Raw genomic sequence first — 18,590 nt, 5'->3', positions numbered from 1 at the left:
AAAAGTTTGCCTGCATATAGCTTTTGGAGTTAAAGGGATGACAATTGAAGCAAACTTTACTATTCTTTCTACCAAGTTCTTCTCTTGTTCTTTTGTTAGCACAGTATTTCTTCCTAATCTTTTCGTTGTCTTCTCTTCTTTAAATGGTTCCTCAATGTTCTTCTAGGTACTCCATAGCGTTCTGATGCTGTACATTGTGACAGTTGTCCTCTTTGCACAGCTTTCATAGCTGCTTCTAGTCTTTCATCAGTCCAAAGACCCCTTTTCTTCTTAACTTCTGACATTTTCAGAGGCACTGAACAATAAAATAAGTAACTATTATGCGCAATCACCAAAAAATAAAATCATAAATTATAGCAGTTTAATAAGGCCCATCAACAAATTTACTGGGCCTTATTAACCACCACGAACTAGATTAGATCACATCTATTTTCACGTAAAATATGAATTCAAATCAATTAAAACATTTTTTATCATAAAACTGAATGTTGAAAGAACAATTTAAATATAAAAACAATGCGAAAAGAACAATAATTTTAATTAAAATTTACGAACTATTGTGGTGTAATATTATTAAGACGTTGACTGCCGTATGAATCAAATACGATTCACACTACATTTTTTCAATGCGTTGCGTGAATCATATTTGATTTGCATAAAGATTTTTCTTTCAGGCCACGTAGTTCACCCGTGATTCATATCTAAATGAAATGCTTATGGGTAATGGAAATGTGGGGACTGGTAAACAGGTTTATATATTTAGCGCAGTAGAATTTCAACTACATGTACAAAGGTGGCCTATTATAGGGATTTTATTTTTACCTGATTTAGGCCAATTTCTAATGTTGAATAAAACAATAACAATGGTGCTAAATATTTATTTATAATATATGTCATTAGAAATGTGTCAAATCATAAATTTTTCTTCTAAAAAATTGAAAAACTAATAAACAAAAAAATGACAAACAATAGACAAATAGACATGAAAAAAATAATTAGGTGAAATTATTACTAAACAATTACAAACTACAGTAATACACAAGGGGTGCTTAAGGGTCAAAGCTGTATAACTGAGAGGAGACCTCAACATAGCCTTTAAAGGAATGCGGAGAACCGACCAGGGCTTCTGACCTAATGTCCAATCCTCACCTTCTCGTGGTGCACCCTGTTCGGTACCCTGTTGGGTACCGAACGAACAAGGATGGGCTGGCAATTTGGGATTTAGCCGACCAAATTCTATTCTTATTGGTTAAACCAAAATAAAAAAATGATGGTACAACATGACAGAATTTCATGCCAGCTGGGGCGTCGCCCGGTTAAACAAGGCCCCCGTTGTTTTCGCCAGGAAACCAGGGCGAACAGCGAAAAGTCAGCTACCGGAACAAATCTGAAAACAAACTCCAACTCGACATCACCAGAGTTAAAGATCGGTACTATCGACGTAAGAAGCCTGAATGGCAAAGAAATGGAGCTAGCTGAAGAATTAGATAAGTACCAGATCGACATAATAGGGGTAACTGAAACAAAAAAGACAAAAACTGGTGAGATCTTTCTGAGCAATAAACACAAAATGTTATATTCAGGCAATGACAATCAAGGAAAAGAAGGAGTAGCCATAGTATTCAACACAAAATACGAGGCTAATATTCTTGAATGGCAGTCAGTCTCAAGTAGAGTAATGTGGGCAAATGTGAGAATGGGGAACTGGACAATGAGACTTATTTGTGCCTATGGTTCCACAGAAGGTTCTACTAAGGTAGAAGTGGAGGAGTTTTTTGAGGCTTTAGAAAAAGCAACTGACACAATGAAAAATTGGTCCTTGTTGGGGATCTAAATAGCAGAGTAGGAAATGATTGTGAGACATACAAAAATATTTTGGGAAACTTTGGAGAAAAGAGCAAAGCTAATAATAATGGCAAATATCTGTTGGATTTCTGCTCAGGACGTGGACTGGTTATTACTAACACCATGTTCCAACATAAAAATGTACACAAATTCACATGACTATGTTATTGTTGATAGTGATGTTTTCTCCCTGGTGCAGGACATCAGAGTGTACAGAGGATTTGAAATTGGAAGTGATCACTATTTAGTCTTGAGCAGGATAAAATTGAATTTCATATTGAAAAGAATAACATGTAAGAAAGTTTTAAAGCAAATAAAAGTTGAGCAGCTCTCAGATGTGAACTGTAGATTAAAATACACAAAGATTATTGAAGAAAAAATGAAAGAGTTTGAGAACAGGAATCAAACCTTGGAGATTCAGTGGCAAACTCTGAAGATAACATTGATTGATTCTGGCAGAGAGGCATGTGGTGAGGTTGTCTGTAAGGATAAAAAAATCAGAACTCCCTGGTGGACACAGGAAGTTAAAGAGGCAGTGAAGGAAAAGAAGAAAGCATATCAAAAGTTCCTGTCAAATAAGTCAGCTTGTGCTCTTAGAGAATATAGAGACAAATGCAAGAATGCTAAACACTGTGTAAAACTAGCTAAACAAAAGTCATGGGAGGACTTTGGCAAGAATATAGAAAATAAATATCAAGAAGGTGGCAAAATATTCTGGAGGTTGTTGAAGAAGCTTAAGAATGGAGGAAAGAGTGCTGTAAAAGGAATTAGAGATGATAAAGGTGACATGAAAACAGGAGAAAAAGATATCCTTGAAGTATGGAGTAATTACGTTGAAAAACTGCTAAATGAAACAAGCAGTGATGACAGCACAGTGGTAAAAAACACTGACCAGGCATGCGGTCAGGAATACATATCCATACTTGAAGTAGAAAAAGCCATCAAAGGCTTGAAATCTGGAAAGGCAGCAGCAGTAGATGATATTCGACCAGAAATGCTTAAGTAAGGTGGTATAAGAGTCTTACAGTGGCTGCACTGCATAGTTCAGAAAGCCTGGACAGAGGGACGAATTCCCGATGATTGGAGTAGAGCTCTCATAGTACCCATATATAAAAAGGGAAATAAAACTGCATGTGAGAATTACAGAGGTATTTCCCTACTGAGCGTTCCTGGCAAGATCTATGCAAGTATACTTGAGAAACAGTTGAGAAGAATTGTGGAAGAAAAGCTTGGTGAAGAACAAGCTGGATTTAGGCCAAACATTCTGTCAGGATCAGATCTTCACTTTACGACAAATAGTCGAGAAAGCATGGGAATATAACAAAGATCTGTATTTAAGTTTTGTCGATTTGGAAAAGGCATATGACAAGGTGCCAAGAGAGAAGCTATTCAATACGCTACAGTTATATGGTGTCAATGGGGCATTATATCAAGCAATATTTAGTCTTTATTTGAGTTGTAAGTCAGCAGTTAGAATTGAAAGAAGTACAGGAAGATGGTTTAATGTTAAATCTGGTGTGAGACAAGGATGTATGTTATCCCCTCTGTTATTCATTATCTATATGGATCACATTATGAAGGAAAGTGGTATTAAACATGATATCAAAATTGGAGATGTTAATGTCAGCTCTTTGCTTTATGCGGATGATGTTATACTTCTAAATAAATCTGCAAGATTCTCTGACTAAATTGAATAGCTGTTGTAATAGATATGGAATGAAGGTCAGCAATAAAAAGACAAAGACAATGAAAATAGGCAGAATCATTGAAAATGTCAACTGTGTTGTGAATGGAGAACCAGTGGAACAAGTAAAACATTTCAGCTATTTAGGCACGATTTTTACTGAAGATGGTAAATTAAATATAGAAATAGACAACAGAATCAGCAAAGCTGGTATGGTGGGAAGTCAATTGAATAAATTCATATGGAATAAGAGAGAAACTAGTCGGAACACTAAATTAGCTGTATACGATGTATACAGTGTTCAAACCAGTTTTAACTTATTATTATTATTATTATTATTATTATTAAACAAGACCTCATGGAGTCAAAGACTCATCTAGGAGGTCCTTTTATCTCACACACATCTCATCATACCGGGTCTTAAACACATTCAAACTCCTTGCAGACACCACACTCTCAGGCAAGGCATTCCAATCATTCACAACTCTGCACGAAAAAAACCTGCCTCTCACTCCCCTACTCACACTCTCTTTATACAGTTTCCAGGGATGACCTCTGGTTCTCCCCTGATCTCCCACTATTCGCTGTAGAACTTCTCCACCACTGATCCTATAGCAACCCCTTACCAACTTGTAGGTCTCTATCATATCTCCCCTCTTCCTTCTCTCCACTAGTCTCTGCAAATTACATCTTTTCAATCTTTCCTCATACTCAACATTCCAGAGGTCAGAAACTACCTTAGTCAGTCGCCTTTGGACCCTTTCCAACATCTCTTCATCCTTCTGAAAACCAGGTGACCAAATCTGGGCACAATAGTCCATGTGTGGCCTAATCAAAGCCTTATACAATGGAACAAGAATCTCCCTACTTCTACACGTCAGTGTCCTCCTCATCATTCCCAGAAGTCTTTGTGTTGTCTTCACAATTTTGGCGATGTGGCCCCTAAATTTTAGATCCTTATCCACTATCACTCCCAGATCTCTTATTTCCTCTACTTCCAACAATATATTCTCACCAAGCATAAATTCTGCATCCCATCTTTGTTTTCCAAATTTTAAAACCTTACATTTTGCAACATTGAACTCACATCCCCATTTGCTTGCCCAATCACTCAATTTATTCAAGTCTTCTTGCAAGGCCACAACATCTTCACTACTCTTTATGGTTCGTCCCAACTTTGCATCATCTGCAAACAACTGAATATCTCCATCCAAATCTTCGCCAATATCATTAATATACAAGTTAAATAGTAATGGCCCTAAAACAGATCCCTGAGGCACTCCACTAGTGACTTTCCTTTTCCTGGATATTGCACCCCCATATACAACTTGTTGATACCTATCAGATAGCCAGTCTCCAATCCAATGCACTAATCTAATATCCAACCCCATCTGCTCTAGTTTGACTGTCAACTTATCATGAGGTACTCTATCAAAAGCTTTTGCGAAATCCAAGTATATTACTGTGTATCCTTCTCCTCTGTCCAAGGAAGCAGTCACTTTATTGTAATAAGTAAGTAGATTACTAAAACACGACCTCCCTTTAGCAAATCCATGCTGTCCATCAAAGATTATACCATTGTTGTCAACCCAACTCTGGATCCTAGTTCTCACAAGCTTCTCCAACAACTTAACCACAACACCTGACACACAAATAGGCCTATAGTTTGATGCTTGAATTCGATTGCCTCCTTTATGAAGTGGCACAATCGTGCCCTCCTTCCACTCCTTAGGAACTTGACCGAGTGCACGACTCATATTAAAAAAATATGTCAAGGCAGATGTCAACTCCCTGGCACATTCTTTCAGAATACCTGGTGATATATTATGAAGTCCCACAGCCTTATTAACATCTAGTTGACTCAATTCCCCATACACCTCTTGCTCACCTACAGTCAGTCTCTCCTCCCTATCATCAACTGCTCTCAATCCCTCCATGAAGTCACATTCACAAGATTGAAAGACCTTTATGAACTGCTCATTAAGTATCTCCACCACTCATTCTGCATATACTTTATACCCCAATCAATGTCATCCTTCCATAATCATTCTTTCTTTTGCTGGCTACGTATCGAAAGAACTCCCTAGGATTCTTTTTAGCTTCATTAGCTAACTGCTGTTCATACCTCTCTTTAGCTACTCTCACCAACCAAGTCACTCTCCTTGCCTGGTCTTTGTAGAACTCATGAAATTGGTTACTTCCACTTCTCTTATGCTGCCTCCACAATGCCCTTTTTCTCTGTATTGCATGCTTAATCTCTTTATTCATCCATCTCACACCTAACTTATTTAACCTTCTCACCCGTGGTATACATTTAGACATTGCATCCACTAAATATTTTTTGAAAATCCCCCAAGCTGCATTCATCTCTTTTCCAGCTAACTCCTCATTCCATACTACACCTGCTAGCTGTCTCCTGAGCTCTTCATAATCACCCCCCTTGTAGTTCCACATATACCCTTTTTTCACAGGGGTCCTTGCACTGCTGGCAACCACCCAAGTAATCACCTCATGGTCACTTTCACCAATTGGTGGATGATTTGATACCTCATTGATAATTACATCCTCCGATGAGATGACCAAATCCAAGACCCTTAATCCTCTTGTGCCCTCTGTTACATACTGTCTGAGGTAGTTATCCCTCAAAAACTCAAGAAACTCATTTTCTTTACTTCCAGTTGCTATCTCTTCATTCCAGTCTATATTGCCATAATTAAAATCACCCATAATGATCACCCTTTTCTTATTTGCTTGGCTTATTTGACCATACATTTCACTATCACCACCATCCACATTACCAGGTCTATAACAACATCCCACCAAGTATTTGATTCTATTCACCTCTATCTCACACCATACTGCCTCAAAACCACTGGCCCCATTTCCCCCTTGCATCTCTACCTTGTATGGACATAACTCTTTCTCTATCATCAATAGCACTCCCCCTCCCTTTTTACCCCTTGTATCCTCACGAAACACATCATACCTTTCCATCTCTATTCCTGTCAGGATGTCATCCTCATCTAACCATGTCTCACTTATTCCGACAATCTCTGGGTGCACAGACGCAATTAGTGCAACCATTTCATCCGCCTTGTTTCTTATACTTCTAGCATTGGTATACAAACACAACAACTCATTTCTGGATCTACAGCTAGTTCCACTGATACCACTCACTCGATGTGATCTCTCCATGCTGGACTGGGGCCATTTCCCTTTCTGCTTCTTCATTTTAGAACCCTTTGCAATTCCATCTGTTTCCTTTTGATCCCTGATCATCCCATTACTTTCCTGCCCACACATTCTCTCACCTCCTCTTAGAGCATCCACCTTTCTCACGCTGTGTATCCCTGTCCACCCTGAGCCTCCCCGTTTCCCTGCTCCTCTTGCACACCCTTTCTCTCATTATCTATACTCATACCACTCACTTCCACATTCATTTCCACTCCTTCAATCTCTCCTGTCTTACTCTCCTGCTCTTCCACATCACTCCCCTCTCGATCTGATTCATTCTCTCTATTCACTTCTCTACCTTCCAGCAGCAGTCTCTCCAAGCGACTCACACCATAACCACTCAAATGCAGTCCATCGCTCCCATAAAGCTCACTTCGTCCCTCAAACTCATTCCACACATTAACAAACTGTACTCCCATCTCCTCACACATTTCAGCCAGAATATCGTTCATAATCCTTGCTCTCCGCCTCATTTCACCACAATCATACCTAGGCAACACACTGACCACCCTTCCTGTCACACTATTCTCCTTTATCTTTCCAAGCAGTCTCCTGACATTCATTTTGACATGCTCTTTGTTCTCTCTCAAATCATTCGTACCAATTAATACAATTAACTCTTTTGCTCGTTCCCGCCTCATATTCAGTGCCTCAATCACTCTACTCATTTTACCGCCTGGAAAACATACCTTGTGCATTTTATCCTCTAGCACACCTTTAATAATGGAGTCGCCATACAATGCCACTCGCTCATCTTTTGTTAACTCTTTCATGCCATCATGATTTATTTTAATAGTTTTGACCTGCATTCTCTTAATTTCATTCCGCATCCATTTCATTTCTTGCTTCATCCAATCCAATTCACCTTCTGAACCTCGCAACACATTCACTCTATCATTAAATCTTTCTAACTTTCTAACTCTCGACCTTCTCTTCTCACTTTCCCTCTCATTCATCCTTCTTTGTTTCCGTACTTTCGGTCCAACATACGTCCAACTTTCACTGTCATTCTTCTCACTTTCACTCTCACATATCTTTCTTTGTTTCCGTACTTTCGGACTAACATGCGTCCAACTTTCGCTATCATTCTTCTCACTTTTACTGTCATTCATCTTTCTTTGGTTCAGTACTTTCGTTCCAACATGCGTCCAACTTTCGCCATCAGTCATTCTTTTTTCGCTATCATTCATTCTTTCGATTTTTTTTACTTGCGATTTCTGCACCACGCCATTTCTACTTTCATTCGTTCTCTCAATTTCGTTTCTTTCCGCCTCACTTTCGTCCCTTTTAACATCCGTTACGGTTGTCAAATCGCTTTTTTCTTTTTTCCTGAATTTTTAACATTTTTTCGCCTGTCTTTCTCGCCATCCTCTTTCAAACGTGCACTCGCGACACAATCTGTACTAGCACTTTCTGTCATCAACTTCATATTCGCATTCATCAATTCCTCGTTCAGGTCACATTTCGCACACACCCTTCTTCCATCCGCACTAAACATCCACAAATCATTTATGTAATCGAAGGAATACATATAACAGACCTCACACTTAACGAACCTACTGAAATCCAAATTAAAATCATGGAATGACAATGCAGCCGCCATTTTTTTTTTTTCTCTGCAGGTTACTAGGTCTAATATTAACGTTTTCGTATTTAGTTTAAGCAAGAAAAAAAAACCCCACACTAATAATATCGGTAGCGTACAACGTTTACAGCCGCTCTTACTTAAACAATTACGCATATATACTTAATTATTCCTAGTAAAACTTATCTGAATCAGGAGCTCTTCAAAGCATGTTCGTAGCGCTTGACCCACTAGCGCCCTCTCTTATGGATCTGAGAGCTGGGTCAGAAGTAAAACACTTGACCAGAGATATCAGAGTCCTGAGAAAGATTATAGGCATGAACAGATGGCATCAATGGGAATATCATATTAAAAATGAGGATATTAGGAAAGAACTTGACATTGTCAGCATCCAGGAATGTGTTAGCAGAGCTAATCCCAAAATGGGCGAGGAAAGATTAGCAAAACAAGTGTTCTCCGCCAGGTTGGCAGGAAAACGACCCAGAGGAAGACCAAGATATAGGTGGATTGATACGGTACAAAGTGCTTTAGACAATAGAAATATAAGATCTGATAATGTTGGAGTCTTGACAAGTAACAGACTGATTTGGAGGAAAATTGTAGATTTGAAATTAATAATGATGTAATTTTTTTCATGTAGTACTATCATATCCTGTACACCACTTGAGGATACATCACAAGAATTTGATGATGATGAGTTATGAACAATAGTAAAACAGCAACACAGTAAAATTTTCTGAACACATTTCCACCGTGTTTATGTCACCTTAGATGTTGCATATTTTCTATTACATTCTTCGGTTAACTTTTTGTAGCAAGATGTACATCTTCTCCTATTACTGGTACCAACCTCTTCTAAAATATGTTTTTCCTTGTCTGAAGTCAAAGTGACATTATTTTCCTTTGGTGTAATTCCTAATAATAACTCTTTTGCAATTTTTTCTCTAAATTCTGTGATGCTAATATTTTTATCAGTAACTCGCTTATATACTATAAAAGCGTTCACCACAGCAGAACCTAAAAGAATTTCAACTGCGAGTTTTCAGTACCATTTCACACTTCTTTGAAGACAAGAAGCATAGGCTATAACCTGATCGGACAGATCAATAAAACTTTTGCTTTTGTTATAGTCCATAATAGCTTCCGGCTTTTGCACTTCATTACCATTTCTTGCTGTAAGGGATTTCATTTTGTTTGTGTGTTTTGTTGATAACATAAGTACTTCACGTTTATTGCACCATTTTATTACCACCACTCCTGTGTCACTTTCTTTACCAATTATTTCACCCTTTTTCAATTTCTTCTGGGTAACAACCTGTGGAATTCCCTTTCGATTTTTTCTCCAAGTGCCTACAAGGTGTGTTTGTCTATTCAAAAGTTTGTGCGCTAATTCAATACTGGTATAATAATTATATACAAATATTGTGCGTCCATTGTCAAGTAGATTCTCACAAAGTCCCATAACAATTGAAGTTGGAACACTATTAGTAGTATTGGTCTTTTCTGCGCCACAGTATATCTTGAAATCATATGTATATCCATCTTCAATACACAATTTGAATAGTTTTATGCCAAATTTGTGTTATTTATTCTTGATGTACTGATGAAAGGCAAGACGACCTCGGAAAGGAACTAAAGTTTCATCAACGCAATTACTCGAAGGCGTCATTATTTTCTGGAAATTTTTTCTTATATGATTTATGAGAGGTGTAATTTTATAAAGTCATTCAGAAGTATTTCCACCCACATTGTCTGTGAAGTGCCAGTTACTGAGAAGAAGATCGAACTGATTCCTTGACACAACTTGTTTGATTTCTGTAGAAAGAATAGAGGATGTTATTCAACCAATAACACTCTAATTTTGGCATCTGCACTAAACCGAACCGAACCAAATTTGCAGACCCAAAATATCTTCATTTCATTGGGATTTGTGTTTTTCCACTTTCTTATCCTTGCTTTTGGTAAAATTGTCTTACTGAGTTTTTGAAGAGCGTATCTGTTAGTTTCTTGCACCATTAGGTCCAGCAGTCCTTCATCAACAAACATAAAAAAGAAGTCTACAGGCTGTTTATCGTGTATTTCTTCAATAACATTTTGTTTTATTCCAAAATTATTATCCACAAACTGAAAATGTTTTAGATTATACAAAGGAATTTCATTCCATTGTAGGTCAATTGAATTCACATTTCCAAGCATTTCATCTGAGGAAGAATCATTAGTCAAATGCAGATTTCTTATAACATCATCAATTGTTTGTTCTACAGAATGAGCAGCAGTAAACTGAGATGTACTAGGAGCGAAAACTTCGGTATTACCAGTTGTAGATACTTTTATTCTCTTTCTAGCAATGAGAGAATCAGAATCTGAAGACACAGAACTAAGATCCCTTCCGTTGTAATTTTCCGACGAATATTCGTATGGCTCGTCATCAGATAGAACTTCATTTATCAAGGCTTCTAAATGACGTAGCTCTTTTTCGTAGTCTACCATATTAGGGCAATTTATAACAATATTTATCACTATAACAAATTTATTCCACCAGACAAAACATTGAACACATATAACTGTTCGTAAGCGTCATAGATATGCCAGTTTGACCTTGTGCGAAGTGCGAATCATGTGTGCACCACTCGGCCCAGTCAGTAAAAAAATTCTTCTCAGGCCGCGTGGTGCACATGTGATTCGCACTTAACAAATCTATTTAGCTGCATGAAATAGATAAAAAATCATAAAATATGATTATTTTATGTTACTTTCAGCAAATTGTAAAACAAAAAGAAGTTGGCCTGGGGATCACACAATTTTTTTAACATTACGGCCGTCAACATATTAAATGGGAAGACACAACCACCTCCCACAAAGGTCTGGGTCTAGATCAAACTGACACAATTGTTGCTAGACAATATGGCTCCACTGATTTGCCATTGTATTGCATCCTGTGTGTGTGTGTGTGTAAGAAACCAAGCCAGTGCAACTTACCTGAATTTATGATTTTTTTTAAACGGGCCTTATTAGACGCTGGGCCTTATTTACCTCAGGTACCTTAGTTGGGTTATGCACTCTGGTAAGAGACATTCACCAGACATCTGCCAAACCCACATCCATTTATCTGCTCAGTAGAGAGTGTAGAGTGATTCATCATTCCATAACACAGCTTTCCAAACTTCCACATCCCACTGTACATAATCTTTGCACCACTGACGATGACTTTGCATGTTGGTTCAGGTAATGCAAATCTTCCATATTACAGTCCTACCATGGAAACCTATTTGTGAGCCTTAGCTCGGAATGTTTTGTGCAGCTTCATGTTCTAGTCAATACCTGGAACTTATGTTCAAACATGTCGGTTGACAAATGACGGTTTTTATATATTATCCTTTGTAGCACCCTATGGTCACATTCAGTGAATGTGGTGGATCATCTACTGTAGATAGCACTTGCAGTTGATTCCCTACGCTTCCATCTTGGTATGGTATCACTGATTGTTGACTTGGGATTGCCCAATTTGTCGAACAGATGGGTGTGCAACATGGCATCCCATCACGCCTCATTATGGCCCTATTTGAAACCCTGCTCGCAGTGTACAGATTTTAATCTATTCAATTATGGTCAAACTTTTTTTTTTTTTTCCAGATTAGCAAACAAATTACTATGTGTGTGTGTGAAGCTTTCCAAGATTTGGGAAATAGTAATTCTTAAGACTTTCTGTCCAATAGTAGTTGCCATGGAGAGTATCATTCTTAGGACTTTGGCTTACAGTCCAATATCTTTTAATTCTGTGTTGTTATTGTTTGTTTGAGTGCATTATTATAATTCTTATATTGTATCCTAGGTGATGCCTCTGTGACAGACAAAATATTGGAACTATTAAACCACAAAGGTTTAACAGTTCCAGTATTTCATTAACATTTAATATGAGACTTTCAAAAGAGTAATAATAATTTAAGACAATACATTATATATGCAGCACAGTGAAAGAGTAATGCATCAAAAAAAAAAAAGTAAAGTTGTTTAATCTTTAATTGAACACCATCAGAATTCTTTTTTTGCAGAACAACTTCAGCAGTTGCATAAAATTACACTGGCACATGTAGTATGCTCAAATTCTGATAATATAAAAAGAATTCAGAAGTGGTTGTTACGGCCTGTTGGTATAGAGTAAGTCTTGTAGTTTTTATTATGCTCTTTTTGATGCATTTATTATTATTTATTTGATTTATTATTATTATATTATTTATTTATTTGATTTTTAGAATTATATGTATACAATTATATATTTATTACACTTTCCAAAAATTACCTTCATAGTCATGTTTTTTTTTTGTTTTTTTTTGGATAATACCTAATATCATATTCTGTTGACATGTACAGAAGATGTTAGTTATTATAGTTAGTTAGCTGTTGAAGATGTTAGTTAGTCACTAACATTTTCGGTGTAAAATCCAATGACTTCAGTGTTAAATAACATGAAATTCTCTTTCTAATCATACATTCTCAATCTGCTAGGTAGTATTTAGCCTACTTTATAAAAACAAGTAGCTTGCAGTTGTTACAATTTAGAGTTTGAATAATATAAGCACGTAAACACAAGAAAGATATTTAATTAGCCAAATATTTCGGTCTGAAAATTGCAGATCATCTTCAGTGGCACTACAAGAACAGTTTTAAAAAATACAAGGTGGAATACTAACAATAGATCATTTAAAAAATAGAACAAGCCAAGTGATGTTATATCACTAAGTATTAAAGGGAATATTATTAAGCAGAGACATGATTGAAATAAAGATATTAATTAATAATATTAAATAACGTAAAATTAATATGAATTAATGAGTTATCCTGATTAGACTTTCCCAGATTTTTGATACAGATATACAGTCATTCCGATTCAGGTTAGGACAGTGGAGTAATGCCTCTACGCTTTCTTTGAATAAATGCTCAAATTTATAGCAGGATCTATGTAAGAGGCGAGTTTTTGACCAAAGGATGTTGTGGTTAGTTTCAATCCCGTGCTGAGCCAATCCAGATTTTTCAGGTTTGTTGTGATGAATGGAGGATTGATGTTCTTGGATTCTTTTTTTCAAGAGAGCGTCCAGTTTGTCCAAAATAGGAGAGATCACAGGATTTTTTTTTTTTCTATTTTTATTGATTTTACATATATATATATTTTTATATTTTTATTTATAATTATTCTTTTTTACATAGTCTAGAAACTAGAATATGTTTTAGAGACCAAACATCTCTAAAAGTCTCATGCTAGTCAATTCATCTCCTGCCTGATGATCACAAACATCCATTCCCATGGCAGGATTTGAACCCATAGCTTGTTGGTTGGACAGTGGATAACCACTTGGCCAAACAGGCCAGCAATCTGCTATCATAATTATAATCAAGTGTGCAATATTAGTATTATTATTATTATTAGATACCTCCAGGGAGTCCAAAGACTCATCGAGGGAGAGTGTGCCGACAGCATCGAACAATTGGTCCCCTTCCAACTACTAACCGCGCTCAAACTTACTTATCTGAGCCATTAGTAGCAGAGGCTCTACCAATTGACCAACCTCAATATACAAATATTTTACAGGCAAGAGTGGATTAATTATGCTAAGCCAGCAGTTTCATGTTTTGAATTTTTCTTTTATACAGATGCATTTTTTTTTAATAATCAAGTATGACTAAGTTATTGTTTTATATACATATATATATATATCTTTATCAACACACACACACACATATATATATAAATATATATATATATGTTGATAAAGAGGTGTAACTGACAGGGATATAATGCAAACATTGACAAAAGCAAACACTCTTTTAGAAAATTGAATAATGGATGGATATCATCCAAATAGTACGGTATGGTTCAAACAAAACAACAACAATAACAAAAAAAAAAAAAAAACAGTACTGAACTTAAACATCTTAACATCCCTTCAGTACACATGCTATGAGATATGCCAATCGACTGCATGCACATTAATAGAAAAGCATGTGTAGAATCTATGCCATTAATTTTAGCTGTGGCGATGGTGTTGATGTTGGAAGAAAAGACGTTTATTGTTGGGCATCATTTTCATTCATAAAGAATTGGCAGAGCAAATGGTCCAAGCCTATGATATGTTTGTGAGCAGTTTGTTTGTGATTTCCATAAGCACACCCCCCAAGCAATAGTGTCATCATTGCCTTAATCAAGAGGTTCTGACCAGGAGACCATAAACTGTTAACACAAATAAGAATCATGGGTGTGTGCAGGAGAAAGTGTTACAGTTTCCAAAACACATTCAATGCTGAACAGCAGTAAAACTTGGAATACCGAGGTGGTCACTACAGAGAATCCTTAAGGAGCTGGGTGCTTTTTTACATGTCATTCAGGTGGGCCAGTGTTTAACAACAATGGATTATGCTGCATGGCAGGAATATTGTGCATTTGTGTTGGCCAATGTCTGTGATGATCTGTCCTTCCTCCATAATGTCTGATTTCTGGATGAAGCACATTTCCATCTAAGCAGTCATGTAAACTAACGAACCTAGAGATTTCTTGGTTTCTCGAGACCTGAATTTTCCCAAGAGAAGCCTCTTCACAGTGAGGTCACTGCATGATGTGTGGTTTCTGGCTTTGGCATAATAACATTCTATTTCATTAAAGAGGGTAGTGTAACTGTGATCTTGAATAGCAAATGCTACATTGAGAATGTGTTGGTTCCATTCACCCAAGATTTGCATGGGTTGTGTCATGCATAAACCATTCTATTTTGTGCACAGATATTCCAACAGGATGGAGAAATCTGCCCCACATCACAGGGTTCTAGATCCTATTTATCAGAACACTCTTTCCTGGGAAGAGTGTTCTTCTCCTGATCTGAAATGTTAGGAGTTCATTATTGTATAGAAAGTTTTGCTCCTACATAATTTGTACATTAACAAAGAATATAGCTATTAAATGCAAATTTGGTCACTGATCAAAGGTTAAATTAAAAAAATGAACACGGGTGATTTATGTAATTGTTTCCAATTATGAAGGAAATGATAAAGCTACATTATTCAATAGTCAGTTCAGGACCATGTTGCTGTTTTCTTATGTTTATTATATATATATATATATATATATATATATATATATATATATATATATAATTGTGGAATCGAGAGAAATCATCTTCAATCCTGTTCATCTAAATAACAACTTAAGCTACAACCTCCCGGATAGTCATTCAGCTGTAATCATGTACTGGCGTTCACGTGATGCAGCAAGCACGCACTCTCCCAACAATGCAACAAATGAAAGAACAGCTTCAAATACAACTACAACGTTTTAATGCTAATTATGAATAAAGACTGTCTATGATGTTCATAGTCTTTTAACCCTCAATGTTTAGTGTTTTTTTCTTTTATAATGTCACCTGAAGAAGGCTGTTACAGGCCGAAACTAGTAGTGTGTTTATATTAAAACCTTTTTAATTAAATCTCGGTTCTAGTCATTCAATATTTTTCATAAAACTATGTATGTTAACCGAGTCAATGATCATTCTGTCATATATATATATATATATATATATATATATATATATTCTCTCTCTCTCACACATAAACACACAAGGAAGTAGGCCCATACCGTTTTATCACACCATTTTTGCCTTCATATTTTGATACATTCTAGCTAGCAAGTTATAAACATTAACCCCTTTCAACTCAATTAATCAGTCTCTATTTCCTTACTGTTCTGCTATTTTATTTATCAATGTAAACTGCAATAAAGTAAAACTCTTTTTAAAAGGTTCTTTCTTAAAATGATCTGAAATGTTAGGCTAGTATAAATATGTCTTAATTATATGGCTGTTCATTATTTGTATGTTTTATGACAGTGGTGTTCAACATTTTTTTACTACGCGAGCTACTTTTCTATAAAAAGTTATTCAGCGATCTACTCTCTTATATAGATCACATTCCCTCAACCTGATAATGCACAAATAAACAACTAAAAAAAAAAATACACAACTAAAAACTTTATTTGTGCATTTAAAAATTTATTTATCACTTTTAATTATTTTAATATAATAAATATTTTAATACAACAAAAAAAAAATATATATATATATATTGGAATAAAATATTTCTCTATTTTGGAAAACCAAAGTTAGAAAAAATAACAGATTGATTACAAATTCACAAGTTACAGGAAACACTGGTTGATTAAAAAAAAAAAAGTGAATGCGAAATTTGGCATTGTTTGGACCTCGCAATATTTTCATAGTCAAGTTGATATGAAGAAGTGGCCAATCGCAGACAATCATCCAAATGATGATTTGAAATCTGGTTTCTTAATTGATTTTTTATGACGGTCATATTTGAAAAAGTGGATTCTGACAACTATGTCGATCCGAAACACGACCGAATTTTTTGCGCAATATCAGTTGATATTGGGAATTTTTCATGTGCATACTTCAAAATGACTTCGTTGTTTATTGATTTTAAATGTAAACTATTCTGAATGTTTATTACTCAAGTTCTACTTCAGCTTGGTTTATATCAAACAGCCCACTAATTTTATTTGAAATTTCTGTGATGTTCAAGTTTCCTTGAAATGAATTATTGATAAAAGATACAATCATTTCAGTTTTATTAAAATCTTTAAATCTTGAATTTATTTCTTCCTCAACTATTTCTATTTCACAAATAAATTCTTTTAAATCATAGCAAAGCATTTCTTGATTTTGTTCAAACAATTTTAATAAATATGGGAGATGTCTAAATTTGCAATCATTTATATTTTTCTTTAATAAAAGTAAGTATTGTTGGAAAGTTTTTATCAATACCTTGTAACTCTAAATTTAAATTGCTAAATTTCGTACAGAAATCTACTAAAAATGATAAGTGTAACAATCATCTTTTATCACTCAATTGTGGATAAATATCTCCTTTTTCATCAAGAAAAATTTTTATATCGTTAATTAATACAAGAAATCTTTCTAAAATTTGACATCTGCTGAGCCAGCGAACAGTATTGTAGAACAGAAGTTCCCTATCATCATCCGCCTGTAATTTAAATAACCGCCATTGCAGGGCTTTTCCTCGAACAGAATTTACAATTTTAAATGTAATATTCAAAACATCTTTTGTGTTTAATCTTTTACTACACAGTACTTGTTGGTTAATAATACAGTGGTACATTAAAAAATCTGGATATTTGTCATCATTTTTACGTAATGAAATGAAGCCTGATTTATTACCTATCATTGCAGGAGCACCATCAGTAGTAATAGACACAAGTCTAAAAAGCGGAAGTTTGTGTTGTTTCACAAATTCATCAAATGCTGAAAAATTGTCTTCTCCCCTAGTCCTTCCCATTAATGGTATAATTTTCAAAAGTTCTTCTTTAGTTGGATAATCTTGAAATACCATGCGAATAAATAATACCATTAACTGAGCAATATCAGTGAAGTCGTTTGATTCATCAAATTGTTATGAAAATGCAACATACTGGTGAATGTCTGACATTAACCTGGCCTGGAAACTTTTCTCCGGCAATTGGAACTCTTTCTTTCGGCAATTTGAAACCTTGTCTGTGGCCTAGAAGTAGTCTCTTTCTAGCAATGTCTTGTACCGAGAAGCTCCTTTCTGGAAGCGGGAAACTCCTCTCTCAAGCAACATGGATCTGCGTAGTCTCTCTGACAGCGACTCTGGACCAGGCAGCCTCCTCTCTGACAGTAATTCTGGAAACGGGACCCCTTCTGCTTGCTTCAGTCCCTTTTTATTAGGCCTCCTCTGAGACCTTCGCAACCACCAAAGAATCGGTATGAGTCTTTCATCTTAAGTTTCCAGTTCGGCACGCCTTTTGTTCTCCTCCGCTTTCCTTTGATTGTAAGTTGCCGACCATCAGAAAGTTGTTTGAACTCTTTCTGACTGACTTCGGAGATGTTTACATTTAGAGCCTGCAAGCCTTTCTCATACATACAAGTTTCAATAACAATCTTTCTAATGCCGCCATGTACAGCTTCTGCAACAAAAACATTGCCTTTGTTTTTAACACTCTAACATATTCTTCTTAAAGCAGTATATACAGTTAGCTTCTAAAGAGTTATTTACAAAAACATCTAATACAAACTATACCGAGACAAACAAAGTTTATTTTTTTGCAATATTCACATGGGACTTAACCTAAGTAAAAAAATCGATGTAATGTGCTTTGGAATATTTAATATTTAAGCTACAATCGAGTTTTTACACTTTGCTTAT

The sequence above is a fragment of the Typopeltis vanoorti genome, chromosome 1 (assembly GCF_054136105.1).
Source record: "Typopeltis vanoorti isolate ZY-2024b chromosome 1, IOZ_Tvanoo_1.0, whole genome shotgun sequence".
Lineage (NCBI taxonomy): Eukaryota > Metazoa > Arthropoda > Arachnida > Uropygi > Thelyphonidae > Typopeltis > Typopeltis vanoorti.
The sequence above is the reverse complement of the archived record's forward strand: the minus strand, read 5'-3'. Positions refer to the sequence as shown.